Source organism: Amblyraja radiata, chromosome 31 (genome assembly GCF_010909765.2).
Source record: "Amblyraja radiata isolate CabotCenter1 chromosome 31, sAmbRad1.1.pri, whole genome shotgun sequence".
Lineage (NCBI taxonomy): Eukaryota > Metazoa > Chordata > Chondrichthyes > Rajiformes > Rajidae > Amblyraja > Amblyraja radiata.
The window spans coordinates 16,552,950-16,569,253 of record NC_045986.1 but is presented as its reverse complement, the minus strand read 5'-3'; the positions used below and the strand labels follow the sequence as shown (position 1 = coordinate 16,569,253).

The following is a 16,304-nucleotide window of genomic DNA, read 5'->3' as shown; positions in this document are numbered from 1 at the left end:
CATTGATAGACAACATGCTGGAGTAACTCAGGCAGGCCAGACAGCATCTTTGGGGGGGGAGGGGGGGGAGGGAAGGAAGAAAGGGAAAGTAATAGGTGACCCTTCTTCAGACGGCTTTGCACTCCACTACTGTTGCTACATCTTTTATCTCTTTGTCCCTGACTGAGATGTAATTGCCACTTGTTTGTGGGAACCCCCCATTTTTGTTTCCATCCTCCCCGCCTGACAGTATCTCTGCCTCTCCCCGCCGCCCCCTTGATGCTGCCTCGTTTGCTTCTCTTACTTTTCATACAAAAAATTGCTGGACAAATTGATTATTCCGAGTTGTTTTCTGGTGAATCCAGAGAAATCCGTGGTGAGAGCGTTAACCGTGCCCAGTCCTGGGAGGAGGGTGAGATGTGATGAGGCGATGGGCGAAGGCGTGCAGAGGTTCCGTGTCCCGGCGCCGGCGGAACCTTTCACCGTGACGCGCATCTGAAACCGTTCAACGCGGACCAGCCGGCGCTCCGTCCGGTTAACGCTTCCCCCGACAACAGCCACCCCGGAACGCGGCGCGGGACGACGGGTGAGTGAAAGGCGGCGGCGGCGGCGGCGGCGGCGGCTCCAGCGGGCGGCGAGGCCGAGGCCCAGGCCCAGCTTCCCGAGCGGACTGCGGAGCGGCAGAGCGACGATGGGGCGAGTAACAGCAGTGGCAGCCCACGACGGGGACGGGGAGGTCGGTGGTGGGGGTCTGGGCAGGGCTCAGTCAGAGTAGAGGGGTGGGTCTGCGATATACTGCCCAGAGGAGGAGAAGGAAGAGGTGGACACAGGGAACTGCAGATGTTGGGATAGTGAGCAAAAAGCACAATGTGTTGGAGTAACTCGGTGGGCCAGGCAACATCTGTAGAGACAAGAGGGCGACGTCTCGGCTCGGGACCCTTTAATCGGGGAGGGGGTGGACAGAATGCTGGGGGAGCGAGGGTGCGTGTGGGGCCCTTGTAGGGCTGGGTGGTGGGAGAGTCAGTGTGGGTTGGGTTGGGGGTTGAAGTGGTAATTGGGGAGGGACGAGTCCAACTCGGCACATGAGAGGAAGTCAGCTGGCTCTGCTTCATGCTCTGGCGGTCGGGAATACCGTTGATAGCAGAAGTTGCAGCTGGAGGTGTAACCCCTGCTGTCTTTCAATCCGTTTGTAACAGGTCAGGGAACCGGATCATTGTGACCAAGACATCAAATCCCTCTTCCCTTTTTTGTTGACTGATTCTCACAGCTCTGAACAATAGTTGAGAAAATAGACCAGCTTGTGTTCCTTTCACATGCCTTATGGTTTTGTTTTGATTCCAATGTGTGGGGCAGAACATGGGGCCCCAGAAGAGGCCTCCTAGCTGGCAGATGTCCATGTTCAAAATTCATAGATTCTTCTTGCTAGACCTTCTGCTGATACTGCCCTCTGGGGCATCTTACTGTGACCCGGTCACGGCCTGCTTGTAGTGGCAATATTCTGGCCTTTGGTTTGGTAGAGCTATTTTGGTTCTGTAGGTTGATTGTGGAACTGCTGGAGTTCAATTGAAAGGGTTAAAAATAAGTTATGATGTCTCGACCCCCCCCCCCCCCCCCCCCCCCACGTGGGGCTCACCCTTCCCCAATTATATGGATTGGATTGTGAAAAGCCTTGTTTTGCATACTATCCAATCAGATCAGATGATACAATACAAAAGTACCACTGTCAAACTCAAGTATAATAGGTAGAGCAAAGGTGAAGATAGAGTACAGAATATAGTCCTCAGCATTGTAGTGTACCAGTTCCATAGACAAAGTCCAATGTCCAAAATGGAGTTGCGGTGAATCGGACAGTACTTATGGCAGGACAGTTAAGAAGCTTAATGACGGAGGGGAAGAAGCAGTTCCTGAATTTGGTGTTGTGTGCTTTCAAGCTTGGGTATCTTCTGCCTGATGGGAGTGGGGAGTAGAAGGAATGCCCAGGGTGGGACAAGTTTTTGATTATGTTGGCTGATTGATAGTGTAGATGGGGTCAATGGCGGGGAGTCTGGTCTGTGTGATGGACTGGGCTACTTCCACAACTCGCTGAAATTTCTTGCAATCTTGGGCAAAGCTGTTCCCAAATCAAGCTGTGATGCAACCCAGCTTTCTATGGTGCATCAGTAGAGGTTTGTAAGAATTGTTGGAGACATGTCAAATTTCAGTCTCCTGAGGAAGTAGAAGTGTGCCTCTTGACTGTCGCTCAGGTGTAGTTGGTCCCCAACAAATCCTTGGTAATATTAACACCAAGGAGCTTGAACCTTCAACTCTATGAATCAATGAGAAGGGATTTGTGAAAATTACTAGCACCTTCTTGATTTTGCCAACAGTAGAAGGAGGAGCAGGATATTTGGTCAGCACCAGAATAATGGCTTTACAAATATAAAAGTTTGTATTGGGTCACTGGTCTATCAATGTGTATCTCATTCTCTCCAAGTTAAACATGTTCTTGTGTAGACACTCAGCTGGGAGAAAGTATAAACATACTCAATGATGAAATGTTAAAGGCCCTCCCATTAAGTTGAGACATGACAATCCATCTCCCTTCTCATGGCTTCTTCTTTGGGATGTTAACATTCTTTGTTCGCCATCCAAGAAATCAACCATATCTTAATCAAAGACAGTAAAAGGTTTTTGAATTAAAAGATTATGGGTCCAAACCCATTCCAGGAGTCTTCAGAACAGAATCTGGCTGGTCCAGTGCAGAGCTTCTGAGAGAGTACTGGATTGTTGCATGGGCTGTATGGCCAAAGAGATGGTAAATCAAGGCATTAGTCCCCTTGGGGAGATGTGAAAGATCCCCTGGCACTGTGCAACTGAGCGTTCACTGGTGGATTGGGCTGCTTAAATAACTGCAGAAGGATGGGTTGTCCTATCATGTACCTCACCACTATTTATAGGATTTTGTTGCGCACAGAACTATATTTCTTAGCATTGCTGCAGCAACTGCTCTTCGAAAATGTTAGATTGACTGCAATCTGTATGAAATGTTTAAAAGTCATAAAAGGCACTGTTTAAATGCAAACTTTCTCCCCTCAGTTCTGTTAACAGAACATTGATGATGCAGCTGATGCCTTAAGGGGCAGCACAGTAGTAGAGTTGCTGCCTTACAGCACCAGGGTTCGATCCTGACTGGTGCTGTCAATGTGGAGTTTGCACGTTTTCCCTGTGATTGTGTGGATTTCCTCTGGGCGCTTCAGTTCTGGGTGCATACCAAAGATGCGCCGGTTTGTGGGTTAATTGGCCTCTGTAAATTGCCCCGAATGTGTAGACAAGTGGGATAACGTAGAACTAGTGTGAATGGGTGATTGATGCCTGGCGTGGACACAGTGGGCTGAAGGGCCTGTTTCTATGCTGTATAACTAAACTAAACTACAGGTGCAGGTCTGTTGAAGTTCCTTCTTGAACCACCATTAATATAGCCACCTTTAATACAACATTTCCTGCACTGCTACTCTCACCCCTCTCTTGGACAGGGCAAGGGTAAGAGTTCACTTGGTCCTCACATCACCTACCATCAGACACATCTTCCTGTCCTAGTCCTTTCAGCATTCCAAAGGGGTTGTCCCTGGTTCATTCTTCCATCCCCACCTTCCATCTTCCATCTCTGGGCTTTATGGCACTTTGCAATTCTCTGGACTCAAATTTTGCAACTTTTTCATTCCTCTGGCTGTGTTCTCAATCTCTAACTGTCGTTATTGAATGTGTTCGTCCTTGCAGCCCCATTAATGCAATGACCACATGGCCTAATTTACACTTCTCCCCAGGGACACTGTAGTGTTGCCCTCTATCTGTAACACCCAAAAAACCCTGGCCACGGTCTTATTTTACTCCTGACATCGGGCAGAAGGTAAAGGAGTGTGAAAATTCTTACGTCCTGATTCAAGAAGAGCTTCTTTCCAACAACCATCAGTATATTGAACACTACGAACCCCAATTAAACTCCCAATTACACTAGTTGTAGTTGCACTCGGAACTTTGTTGCACTCGGAACTTGTCCCTTTGTTTTGTTTTGCACTATATATTGGGTTTTTTATTTATTGAATTTTCTGTTGTTGTTTAGTATATCGAGTACTGTGCCTGCAAATTTATTGCACTGCCGCAAGTTAGAATGTCATTGTTCCATTTCAATACATATGACAACATATAACTCTTGTAACTCCCCACCCTCTCTCTGAAAAATGCTCACCCCCCGTACTTCAATTTGTTTATGTGGCTTCAATGAGGTCGTGGCAGTCATATGCATTCAGGCAATTATAATTTAATTCCTGGTTGCGTCAAAATGTTTACAGCAGATTGCTTAAGATTTTTAAAGTCATAGAAGTAATGAGCATATTGTCGGTGGGGAGATTGCTTAGTAAACTCCCCCAACAATTTGGTTATTTTTCATTTGTTTGCACATTTTGCAAATGAAAGATTATAGTTCGGTGACTACAGAGGTTTGCATTTGAATTCCAAGCCTAGCCTGCCCAACCTTTCGTCTTAAGACAACCATTGCAGATATCAGTCCAATAAACATCTCTTAGCTGCTTCCTGCTCAATAATATTATTTTATATAAGGAGATGAGTGTTGTACATTGTGCTGTGGATGTTGGCTCATCAATAAGCTTAATAACAAATATCATACCTGCTCTTGCTCTCAATTCCCCCACGCGATAAACAATAACATTGCGTTAGCTTTCCTAATTACTGTCTAATCTTACACGGACCTACTGAAAAGTATGCACAAGATCACCCAGGCGTTCTGCATCTCAAAGCTCTGCAGTGTATTACTGGTTAAACATTACTAATAATATAAGATGTTTTCCTGCCAGAATAGGAAAAAATGCATACTTTCTATATTATACTCCAGTGGGGAAGCACATAGTGCTGCTGAACAGCTCCAATGACCCAGATTCAATCCTGACATTAGGTGCGGTCTGTGCAGAGTTTGCATGTTTCCCCCGTGACAGCATGAGATTCCCTTAATTGTTCTGGTGTCTTCCCACATTCCAGAGATATGACTTGGTTCAATGGCTACTGTAAATTGGCCCGGTATAGATGGGGCAGGTGAATCAGCGGGTAGTTAAGGAGCATTGGAGAGAGAATTTGGTCATGAGAGGGAATTGAAGAAGTGGAACTAATTGACTCCTCGGAGAGCAGGCGTAGTCTCGAATGGCCAAACTACCACCTTGTTTGTTATACAGATTCAAAATAATCGTCAGCAAATGCAGCAACCGTTCCGATATGTGACCTCCTGCACCACAATTTACATTTTCCACGAAAACATTCAATTTGCCACCTTGCTGCATTCTGTCTGGAAATTCCCCATTAACCGCAACACATGTCACTTCAAAGAACTACAATAAATTGATCAAACGCGACTTCCCTTTCACAAAACTATGTTGACTTTGTTTAATTACATTGAATTTTTCAAAGTACCCTGGTATAACATCTTTTGCAACTGCTGATTTTTACTCTCTGACTGATCATAAGCTAATTAGCTAGTAGATTCCTTCTTTCTGTTTCCATCCCCTCTTCAATAAATTATAGCATTTGCTGTATTCCAATCTCTTCGAACCTTCACCAGATCTTGGGAATTTGGGGGAAATGAAAACCAATCTGCCAGTTGATTTCCCCCTCTCACCTTAGAGGGGAGAATCCAATTCCTGGGATGTGACCTCTATCCTCTGAAGTGAAGACCGTTGCAAATTACCCGCCATTTTCTTGCATTCCATTATTAATTCCCCAGGCATGCTGACTGTAGAAAAAAAAATCAGGAACGGGGTGCTGATTTTGGATGATCAGCCATGATCATATTGAATGGTGGTGCTGGCTCGAAGGGCCAAATGGCCTAATCCAGCACCTATATTCTATGTTTCTATCTCGTTAAATTGAAGAGGATGCAAAAAGGGATTTACGAGGCTGTTACCGGGACTGGAGGGTCTGATTTATAAGAGGAGGCCAGATAGGATTGTCTTTGTCCATGGAGTGGAGGCTGAGGGATAACCTTATAGAGGTTTATAAAATCATAAAGGGATTAGATAGGAGGTGAATGGTCACCGTCCTTTCCACAGTAGGAATATCAAAAACTGGAGAGCTTAGGTTTAAGGAGGTGGGAGGCGTGAAGGCAACTTTATCACACAGGGTGGTGTGTATTTGGAACAGGCTGCCAGAGGAAGTGGTAGAGGCGGGGTACTGTTACACTGTATGACATTTAAGACTCACTGGACAAGTACTCAAATAGGAAAGGTATGAAGAGAATTGGGTCACACGCAGGCTAGAGGGACTAGCTCGATTAGACATCTTGGTCGGCATGGGCGAGTTGGGACAAAGGTCAGTTTCCTTGCTGTATAGCTATATTAATTTGTGGGAATTTTCTTTTAAACTGCAGTTGTTAGAAATCTAAAATTTGAGGAAAAAAAGTAGAGTGGTGGAAATACTTAGCAGTTCAGACTGCATCTGTAGGAATAGAAACAGAATTAACTGCAGTCAAAGACCTTTAGTCAAAATAGAGATGCGGCAAAAGAAGCGTGTTAATCTGCAGTAATGACGGGGAGGGGATGTCTCGGTTGTAAAGTAAGACTTAGAGAATTTACTGCTCTACTTGGTATCTGACAAGTTCTTTATATTTATAGGTGACAGTCCGTAGCATCAATAATTACGCTGGTTCCTTCTCGCTGACCGCTGAAGGACTGAATCCAGTTGTCCCCGTTGAACATTGTACCTGTGTTTAATTACCACAGGTATCCTTTACGTAAATCACTGGAATAATGGATAATTTTTCTATCTGTTACTTCTTCACAAAGCAATATATGGTGAGTGAATTTTATATGTTGATATTAATTTCCTTTGGATCTACGTATTGTGGCTTGGTGCTAAAACTGGAAATTTACATGTTTGTTTGATTTTAATTGGTGATCTGTTATTTGTCAAAGTCATAAATTGATAATTTAAATTGTGCCCGAAGAACAGAGATCAAAGAATGATAAAGCAGAGACCGAGCTCATTCTCCCTTCATGCCAATCACTTTATATGCATTAATTCTGTGTTTCTGCGGAGTTAACAAAAATAATTTGGATCCCAGTTTTGTTTCAGTCATATGGCATCAAATGTCAAGGTCTTTACTACGATTGATTTTGGCAGCATTGCCTTCAGTGTTTGATTAACAGACTTGACTTGGCCTTTTGTCACAATCCCATTTAGTGCAGTAAGTACATTGTTTTCTCAGGGTGTAGTGAGCTTGCTATTTCGGAATTTTCTGTTTAAATAGTTTTGTTTACCTGCAGAGAGATTCTAACATGATGGGAGAGTAGCTCGGCAAGCTCTGAGTTAGTGCTTATCATGCCTAGTTTATGAAAATTCGTAAAACTTGCGTTCAAATAATTACTGCTGGAAAAGGGAAAAATGGACTTCCATTTTCAGTTGGCTTTTCAGCCAATTCTGAGCTTGTTGCCGATGGGTTGACATGAAAGTGCTCAGAGATGATACTGTTTTACTTGATTGTGCCTTTAATTATTTCTGTGTCAGTGGAATACTTACCGAATCAAGGTTATCGGGCTGTACCAATTTCTACAAACAATGTTTTTCTCTTTGCACTTGAATGCCTTGATTGTACCAGTATAGTATTATCTGATTTAATTGCATTGCACACAAACAAAATATGTTCATTGTATCATAGTACACGTGGCATCAATAGACCAATATCAAGGTGTGTCTGAAAGTTGAAAGCATTGGCTTAAGGTGAGAAGAAGGAGGTTTAAAGAGGATCTTATGGTTAATAAATTTTGTACAGTTGGAATGAGCTGCCAGAGGAGGTAGTGGAGGCAGAAACGGTACAGATTTTAAGAGGCAGATGGACAGGCCAAAGGGGATGTGAAATTAATGAAGGTGTGGGATTAGTATAAACACGCAGGATGGACTGCATAGACATGATTGGTCACCTCTTCTATGTTCTATCTCTTGCTTCACCATGGACTTGTTTTGTTATAATTGTGCTTTTTGCACTAATAGAAACATAGAAACATAGAAAATAGGTGCAGGAGTAGGCCATTCGGCCCTTCAGGCCTGCACCGCCATTCAATATGATCATGGCTGATCATCCAACTCAGTATCCTGTACCTGCCTTCTCTCCATACCCCCTGATCCCTTTAGCCACAAGGGCCACATCAAACTCCCTCTTAAATATAGCCAATGAATTGGCCTCAACTACCTTCTGTGGCAGAGAATTCCAGAGATTCACTACAAATGTTTTCCTCATCTCGGTCCTAAAAGATGTTTTGATTGCACAGGTTTTATTTGGGAAATATTATGTTTAATTAATGTATAATTTGTGTTTGCATGATTTTCTGAGTCCCAACAAGATTTTAATTGCACCCATACCTAATTATTTTCCCAGGATTGGGAAGTCTAAAACTAGAGACCACAGTAAGGTGAAAGGGAGAAGTTTAAAAGAGATCTGAGGGATTGTTTACAGACTGTGAATATCTGGAAAGCGCTGCCGGAAGAGGCAATTCAGGCAGACCCAATAACAACATCAAAAATGCATTTGGACAGGTACTTGGATAGGAAAGGCATTGTGGGAGATGGGCCTAATGTGGACATGTGGGATTAGTGTAGATAAGTATCACAGATGGCGTGGATGAAAGGGCCCATTTCTGTGCTGTACGATTTTATAACATAACAGCTGGCAGTGGTTATCATCTACTCTGGGGTCTCCACAGGGGACAAGAAGGACCCCAGATAATTTGCTTCCTTCTGCTCTCTCCTCTTTATTTGAGAATTTGGTAGTGGAGGCAGTTATGATAGTAACGTATAATAGGCATATGGATATGCTGGGTTATGATCATGTGCAGCAGAGGTGATTAGCTTATCTTGGCATCATGTTTGGAATGTACGTCATGGGCTGAAGGTCCTGTTCCTGAACTGTATTGTTCAATGGTGCACCATGCTTGATTTAAAACTTGCTCCATAGTGCAAACCAAGATTATTGCAATACATTATGATTTCATCTGGCACATGTGCAATTTACTCCATTGTGTTTCCACCCAACTTGTCCTGGCAGAAAGTTCTGGAGGCATGAAATAAGCAAGACAGTATTTACACTGGCATAAAATAGTTGATCAAATTGGCCCCGACATGCACACTGTTCACCGCATTTTGTTCCTTTAATGGGTTTAATCTTCAGTTAATAAAATTGAAGAGACTGTTCAGAGAAGGAACAGTTTAAATCTTCCAGTCATTCAGCTTCTAATTATGTATGCTTGGGCAACGCAGTACACAATCCATCCCAATTTAGACTTTACATCGAATTATTCTTTACCTGTTACTACAGCAGGTTAAGTTTAATATGCAATCATCTGGGTGCTCTTAATGTAAAACATACTTCATGAACCACATGAAATCTGTACTCATACCCTGGAAGTTGGTTGCCAAATGCAATAATATGAAATAGTTTTAAGAAGCAGTAAGTGAATAATACAAGGGGTGGATGTTATTGCTGGATCAGAGGACTGAATATTAACTAAAATTAAAAGTAAGAGTCAAATACTTTTATTTGCACAGCTCTACACAATGGTTTTGGATTTGTAGTCTGTTGTTTGGTACATTTATTGCATTGAATGATGCCCACATTTGATCAGCGATAGTACATGTCGGAAATGCATCTGTTGCAGGAAGAGAGTTTCGGCAGGTTCAATGACTGAATGTTAAAAATACTTGATGCTTTTCACAAATAATTTTTTCCCTAGCTTCCCACAACATTCTCAGAGGCACTTGGCCAGACACCAGATATTGTCCCCTCTTATTAACTTTAAGACCACTGGCACCTCCTCTGTTGTAATGTGAATATGTTTCAGGACATCAATATTCTCTTCCCTGAATTACATAGCTCACACGACCTTCACAATAGTAATGATAGACAAGGAATATTCATTTAAGACCTCGCCTTTCTCCTGAGGCAAATGTTAGTGAATCATATAAAATTATTGACCCCAAAAAATGCTTTGAATACTCAGCAGGTCAGGCAGCACCTGTGGAAAAAGAAACTAGCGTTAGCATTTCAGGTTATTGATATTTCTTCAACAACCTGAAACATTAACCCCGCTTTTCTATCCAGTATTTCTGGTGCTTTTTTCTTTTATGCTTTTTCAATCATTTGAAAAAATTGTTAATTCTAAAAGTGTTTTGAGTAGGATAATGTTTTTTGGCACAATGTTGCTCACAAAAAAGTGCATAAATAAATGTTCTTTGTTAGATCCTAGATAATGCAATTGCTAGACCGGTCTATTTTATTTGATGCTGACTCAGCTACTGATCCTGACTCAAGATTTTATGAAGCAAAACTGTGTATATGTTAGATATTAGTTCACCTAATTATCATTATATACTTTATCTAAATGAAAATAAAATTTATAAAGGCATTTCCAATTTGGGTAATGCTTCGAACAACAAACCATCTCTCTGAAAGTCATGCAAGTGCCTGAAAGAATATGTGATAGTTCCAATTTCATTCAGCTAAAGCAGTGACTGCTCTAAATGAGGCAGATGAAACTGCAAATGCTGAACTCTTATGTAAACCTAACTGCTGGAAGAACTGAAGAAGGGTCTCGACCTGAAACATCACCCATTCCTTCTCTCCAGAGATGCTGCCTGTCCCGCTGAGTTACTCCAGCTTTTTGTGTCTATCTGCTGGAAGAACTCAGCAGGTTAGGAAAATTCTGTGGAGTGAATGGACAGATAACAAATTGTTTCTGAACCTTTCTATCTTCATGCTAAATACATTTTTAGTTAATTTCCAGTTTTGGATTGAGCTATTTCAACTTTATATTTGCAGATGGAACAAGGGAGGTAATTTTTGGTTGATAAATGGATAATATGGCCCAGCATTTGATTGAAAATGGTAGAAGCAGGGGAGTTCAGCAACTAGTCAAAGGCTTGAAAAACAGTAGGAGTTTTGTCTGGAGAGAAGTGTGAGCTCATTGTCTGTAAAAGTACGTATAATTCTTTTGATTTATTTCCAGAAATATGCATCTGTAGCTGATCTTTGCATCTTTTTTCGATTTACATTTCACAGCCTGTGTTGTTAAAATCTGCCAACTCATACCTAATAAATGTCAGAATGGCTACACTAAGGAATGGTTACCAAGTCGATAGCACGGTGCATCAGTGTGGTGAACAACTATACTTTAGGTAGGACCTCCCGAATTTGACACACAGACTTATTAACACATTGAAATATGCAGATAAGGTTCAGTCCATCTGACCTGTATTTTCTCAAAAGTTAATGCTTATTTTGCAAACTGAGGGAGCCAAATAGCGAGTGACTAAAGGTCGATTGATCTGACATCCATTGTTGATAAACTGTTAGAATCAATTATTATGGGGCCGAATCGCTTAATTATGCCCCTATGTGTTATGGTCTCAAGAGAGTGACAGCAGCACTTTGGAAAAATCATAATTTAATCAAACAGGGTCAATGTGGCCTCGTTAAATGGAAACTGTATCCAACAAATTTGTTGTTTTTTATTTTTTATTTTGAGGAAGTCTTAACTGGAGTGGGCAATGTGGTCTTCCAGATGGTTCAAATAAAGTTTTTTGATTGGAAAGATAAAGGTCAACTCCTTCCATTAATCACCCATTCACACTAGTTCCATGTTATCCCAGTCTAGCAACTACTCCCTGCATACTTGGCACAATATACAGAGGCCAATTAACCCACAATATCTTTGAGATGTGAAAGGAAACCGGAGCACCCAAAAGTCACAGGGAGATCGTGCAAATTCCACACGGACAGCACCCAAGGTCAGGATTAAAGACGTTGGGTCTCTTTATTCTTTCCTCATGGGACCAGGTTAAGTTGCTGGTAATTTAGATGCTCGGAACCTGAAGCTGTCGATCATCTCTACATCCACTCTGTTGATGAAGGCAAGGTTGTGTTCACAACCTAACCTGGTTCTTTCACATTAATGTGATTAAGAAAATACATCAATGTATTTGCAGGCATCTGACAAGCTCTGGCATGTCTGTGAATATTCTCTCAAATTTCAACAGATATGTTGGAATACTTTCTATAGAAAGTCTTCTGACTGATGAATCTCAGCCAGGTATGACAACTGCTCTGCTCTTGACTGCCTGAACTTGCAGAGAGTGGTGAGCATAACCCCGTTCATCACTACCTTCCAGTCCATCGTCATGGTGCATTGAATCAGGAAGGCAGGAAGTATCATCAAGGATGCCTGTCACCCTGGCCATTCCCTCGTCTCTCTTTACCTTCTGGGAGAAGTAATGAAATGCTTGAAAGTAATGCTTGAAAGCTTGGATGTCAAGACTAAAGAACAGTTTCTTCCCACTGCTCTCAGACTCTGGAAACAATCACCTTTTTTACACAACTCAGAAGTGCTGCATATTCTTTCTTTTATATGAGAACATTTGGTCTTAAAAGAGAAAATGTGATTTTGGTTTTGGGTTTTTTCCAACCTAATAAAGTTTGTGTAGCTGTTAATTTTTTGTATTGGGAGTATTCAAATCATTAGTGGTATTAGGTAATTGTTCAACATCTTCTTAAAGCTATCATCGTTAGGGATATCAGCTTATGCTTAAGAACATTTTTATGATATTTTGCACTAACCATAAAATTATTTTATTGCTTTAATACTCCACCTCGTAAATGTGCAATAATTGTTCATGATTGCCAATTTAGTTGTATGTTAATAAGATTGCTTACAGAAGGTAAATGCAGGGTCTGTTTCGTATCTGGTTTTTGCATCGTGCAGTATTAGCTGTATTGAGTATAATGTTGGGGAAAAAATCTGGCTGTTATTCTTTAATTGTCAGTAATTTGGTTATGAACTCAAAAGTTGAGGGTCTAATTGACAAAGGCACCCGGAATGGAACAATGAAATTCTTACTTGATAAGCTTTAAAGGCCCATTAACACAATAACACAACAAATAAATATATAATATTCTATAACACGATAAATTAATAATCACTGACACCCTTGCTTCTATTATCCATTATTTTTCCACAGACCCACGCACCCAGATGAACCTATGTAAAACACGCAGCCTCTGTCTCAAGTGTTGTATAAGATCTAGTAGTTTCTATATACTGGGAATAGTTGTAATAGTTCACACCCATGTTTCCTATAGTTGTCCAGTATCTGATCAATGCAGAAAAAAACATTTCTGTGAAGCTTCTAATCAAAGCACTGCAAAAGCTACACTGGCCCGGCTGCTGCTTGCATGATTACTTAGCATGCACACTTTCATCAGAACTGCACTCTGAACATGGCTCTAGTTACTAACAATAAAATATGTGTAGCTGTTCTGTTGTGCGACTGAATTTTGGGCAGCACAGTAGCGCAGCGGTAGAGTTGCTGCCTTACAGTACCAGAGACCCGGATTAAATCATGGCTGCAGGTGTTTATCTATAAGGCGTTTGCACGTTCTTCCCGTGATCTGCGTTGGTTTTATCCGAGATCTTATGTTTCCTCTCACACTCCAAAGACGTACAGGTTTGTAGGTTAATTGGCTTGGTATAAAATGTAAATTGGCCCTAGTGTAGGATAGTGTTAATGTGTGGGGATCGCTGGTTGGTGCACACGGTGGGTCAAAGGGCTTGTTTCCATGCTGTATCTCGAAACAAAACTAAATAGACTGTGTGGATGTGTGTTACATTAAAAGCTTAGCTTGTTCAGGAGCATGGCATTTATTGAAGACAGTAAGTCGAAACTCTTGTTATTACTGCTCAGGTAATCTCTGAAGACTGTGTTCATGTTAAAATAGATAATTGCAAGGAATATCCTGTATCGATATTGTAATTTCATATTTGTGATTTAATAATCGAGATAATTTTTGCACCATGCCACACCATCTCCCATTCTGTTTGTTGAATAATTGTCCAAGGTGTCAGTAATGTACTCTAGCTTGTAAAGTGGTTCAGCATGAAGGGGCAATCTACAAAAGCAAATGCCTGGAATTGTAGTACATGTTGTACAGTTGCATGCACGATAAGGCAACAGAATTCTCACGTTCTCATTGTTTTTATTCAAAAACTGTAAGGAACTAAGGAACTCCAAATTCAGAATATTTTTGATCAACAATTCCTCCCTTCCCAACTGACTGACAGTTTCTGAAGTAGGAATTGACTACTTGTTTTCAAGCCTCCAGGATAAAGAATTGTAAAGATTTGTGTGGAAATTTTTTTCTCTTCCCAGTCCTAAGTAGTCTCTCCCTTGCTCAACGTTTGTGAGCCTTGGTCCAGACTCGGTTAGGGGACACTTCCTCCCTCCATACAACCTGTTAACCTCTATAAAGATTTAAAGTTTCAAGGAGATCTCTTATTCCTTTAAACTTTTGTGAACAATGGTCTAGTCTAATCGGGAAAAACAACTCGCATTGTGCTACAGATTTTTCTCTTGTCATTTTTTAATGCTTTTTTGCCTATCATTATCATGGTTTAAATCAAAGATAGACACAAAATGCTGGAGTAACTCAGCAGGACAGGCAGCATCTCTGGCGAGAAGGAATGGGTGATGTTTCGGGTCGAGGCTCTTCTTCAGACTGATTTAACATGCTTTTAACTTTTGTCTTTTGCAAATCTTGAAATCGTGCCCTGCAAAAGAGGTCCATAGTAGTGATATTCATCAAGGAACATATTTACTGACACCAGCTTTTAGGGCATACAACTATGTATCTTCCTCATCCAAAAATGTTCACATGTCATGGTCGGATTCAATGAACTTCAGTTTGCTGACGAACCTATTCCATAGCATTTTACCAAATTTAATCTGGAAGTTAATATTTACCCTCAATAAACACATTGTCCTCATCAACACTCTTGGTAACTTCACAGAAATAGTCAGTCACGTTTTGTAAAGTCATAGGTACACAAAAAAGCTGGAGAAACTCAGCGGGTGCAGCAGCATCTATGGAGCGAAGGAAATAGGCAACGTTTCGGGGCGAAACCCTTCTAGTTGTCACGTGTAAACGCCGTAGAGATAAACACCTGCAGCCATGATTTAATCCGGGTCTCTGGTACTGTAAGGCAGCAGCTCTACCGCTGCGCTACTGTGCTGCCCAAAATTCACTCGCACAACAGAACAGCTACATATATTTTATTGTTAGTAACTAGAGCCATGTTCAGAGAGCAGTTCTGATGAAAGTGTGCATGCTAAGTAATCATGCAAGCAGCAGCCGAGCCAGTGTAGCTTTTGCAGTGCTTTGATTAGAAGCTTCACAGAAATGTTTTTTTCTGCATTGATCAGATACTGGACAACTATTGTTTTGTAAAGTCATGATGGCTTTTCATTCACAATCTGCACTTGTCCATGTATCTAGTAATTGTTCTAATTTAAAAGACAAGAAAGGTTTGTTTGCAGACTTGTATAATGCGTCACAAAGAGCTTTCATTTCCTTCCTGTGTCACAAAGTCTCCAGCTGTCATAAGTTCCTTGATAAAACTGCATTTGTAAAACGTGTGTCAGCAGTGAATTATTATGCTTGCACTTCATCAAATGTTTTAAGCTATTCCAGCAGAAGTAGACAGGATCGACTCCACTACCAGGCGAGCTTAAACACAAACCAGTGAAATAGCACCTTGTATTTTGCCTGGGTCAACTATAACCCAACACTTACCTCCTAATTCTCCAATGACACTTCTTCCACCTACAGAAGCATTGTTTTGGTTGTTTTACCCAAATGCCATTTTGATTTTTCTCTGAATTCAGGACATTTGATATTTTGTGCAACGCATTAGAAACATTAGTTGCCTTTTTCATTATCACTGATTTGGAGGTAACATCACTGTGTATCAGTGGACCTCGACTTCCTAATCAACAGAACACTATCAGTACAAATTGGGAGCAACACTTCCTCCTCAATAACCATCAGCATGGGAGCACCTTAAGGCTGTGTGCTTAGCCCTCTGCTCTATTCACTCGATACCCTTGACTGTGTAGCTGGACACATTTCCAACTCCATCTTCAAATTCGCTGACGGCACCACTGTTGTTAGATGAATTACAGATGGTCATGAGTCAGAGTATAGAAGGAAGATTGATTGAATGGTGCCAGAACAGCAACCTTTCTCTCAACATCAGTAAAACCAAGGAACTGATCGTTGACTGTAGAAGAGGAAGGTGTAGAGTCCACCCACAAACCTACCTTAATTGGTGGGACAGTGGTGGAGAGAGTCAAAAACTTTAAATTCCCTGGAGTGCATATCTCTGATCTGTCCTGGACCCAGCACATTGATGCAATCAGAAAGAAAGCCCAACAATGCCTCTACTTCCTCAAAAGATTGAGAAGAT

At 41.5% G+C, this 16,304-nt stretch overlaps 1 protein-coding gene across 4 annotated transcripts in view; it reads left to right on the top strand.

Moving 5' to 3' along the window:
* Positions 1 to 241: 241 nt before the first annotated feature.
* mib2 (MIB E3 ubiquitin protein ligase 2) overlaps positions 242 to 16,304 on the top strand; it is a 122,911-nt gene continuing 106,848 nt past the window's right edge. The window contains exons 1-3 of one of the 4 annotated variants that reach the window (XM_033047922.1): positions 242 to 565; positions 6,633 to 6,812; positions 11,069 to 11,184. The gene's annotated coding sequence lies outside the window, so the exon portion shown is untranslated. Of the gene's footprint in view, positions 566 to 6,311; positions 6,331 to 6,632; positions 6,813 to 11,068; positions 11,185 to 16,304 lie in introns of those variants that run through there. The other 3 variants (XM_033047919.1, XM_033047926.1, XM_033047920.1) reach the window with 3 other exon arrangements.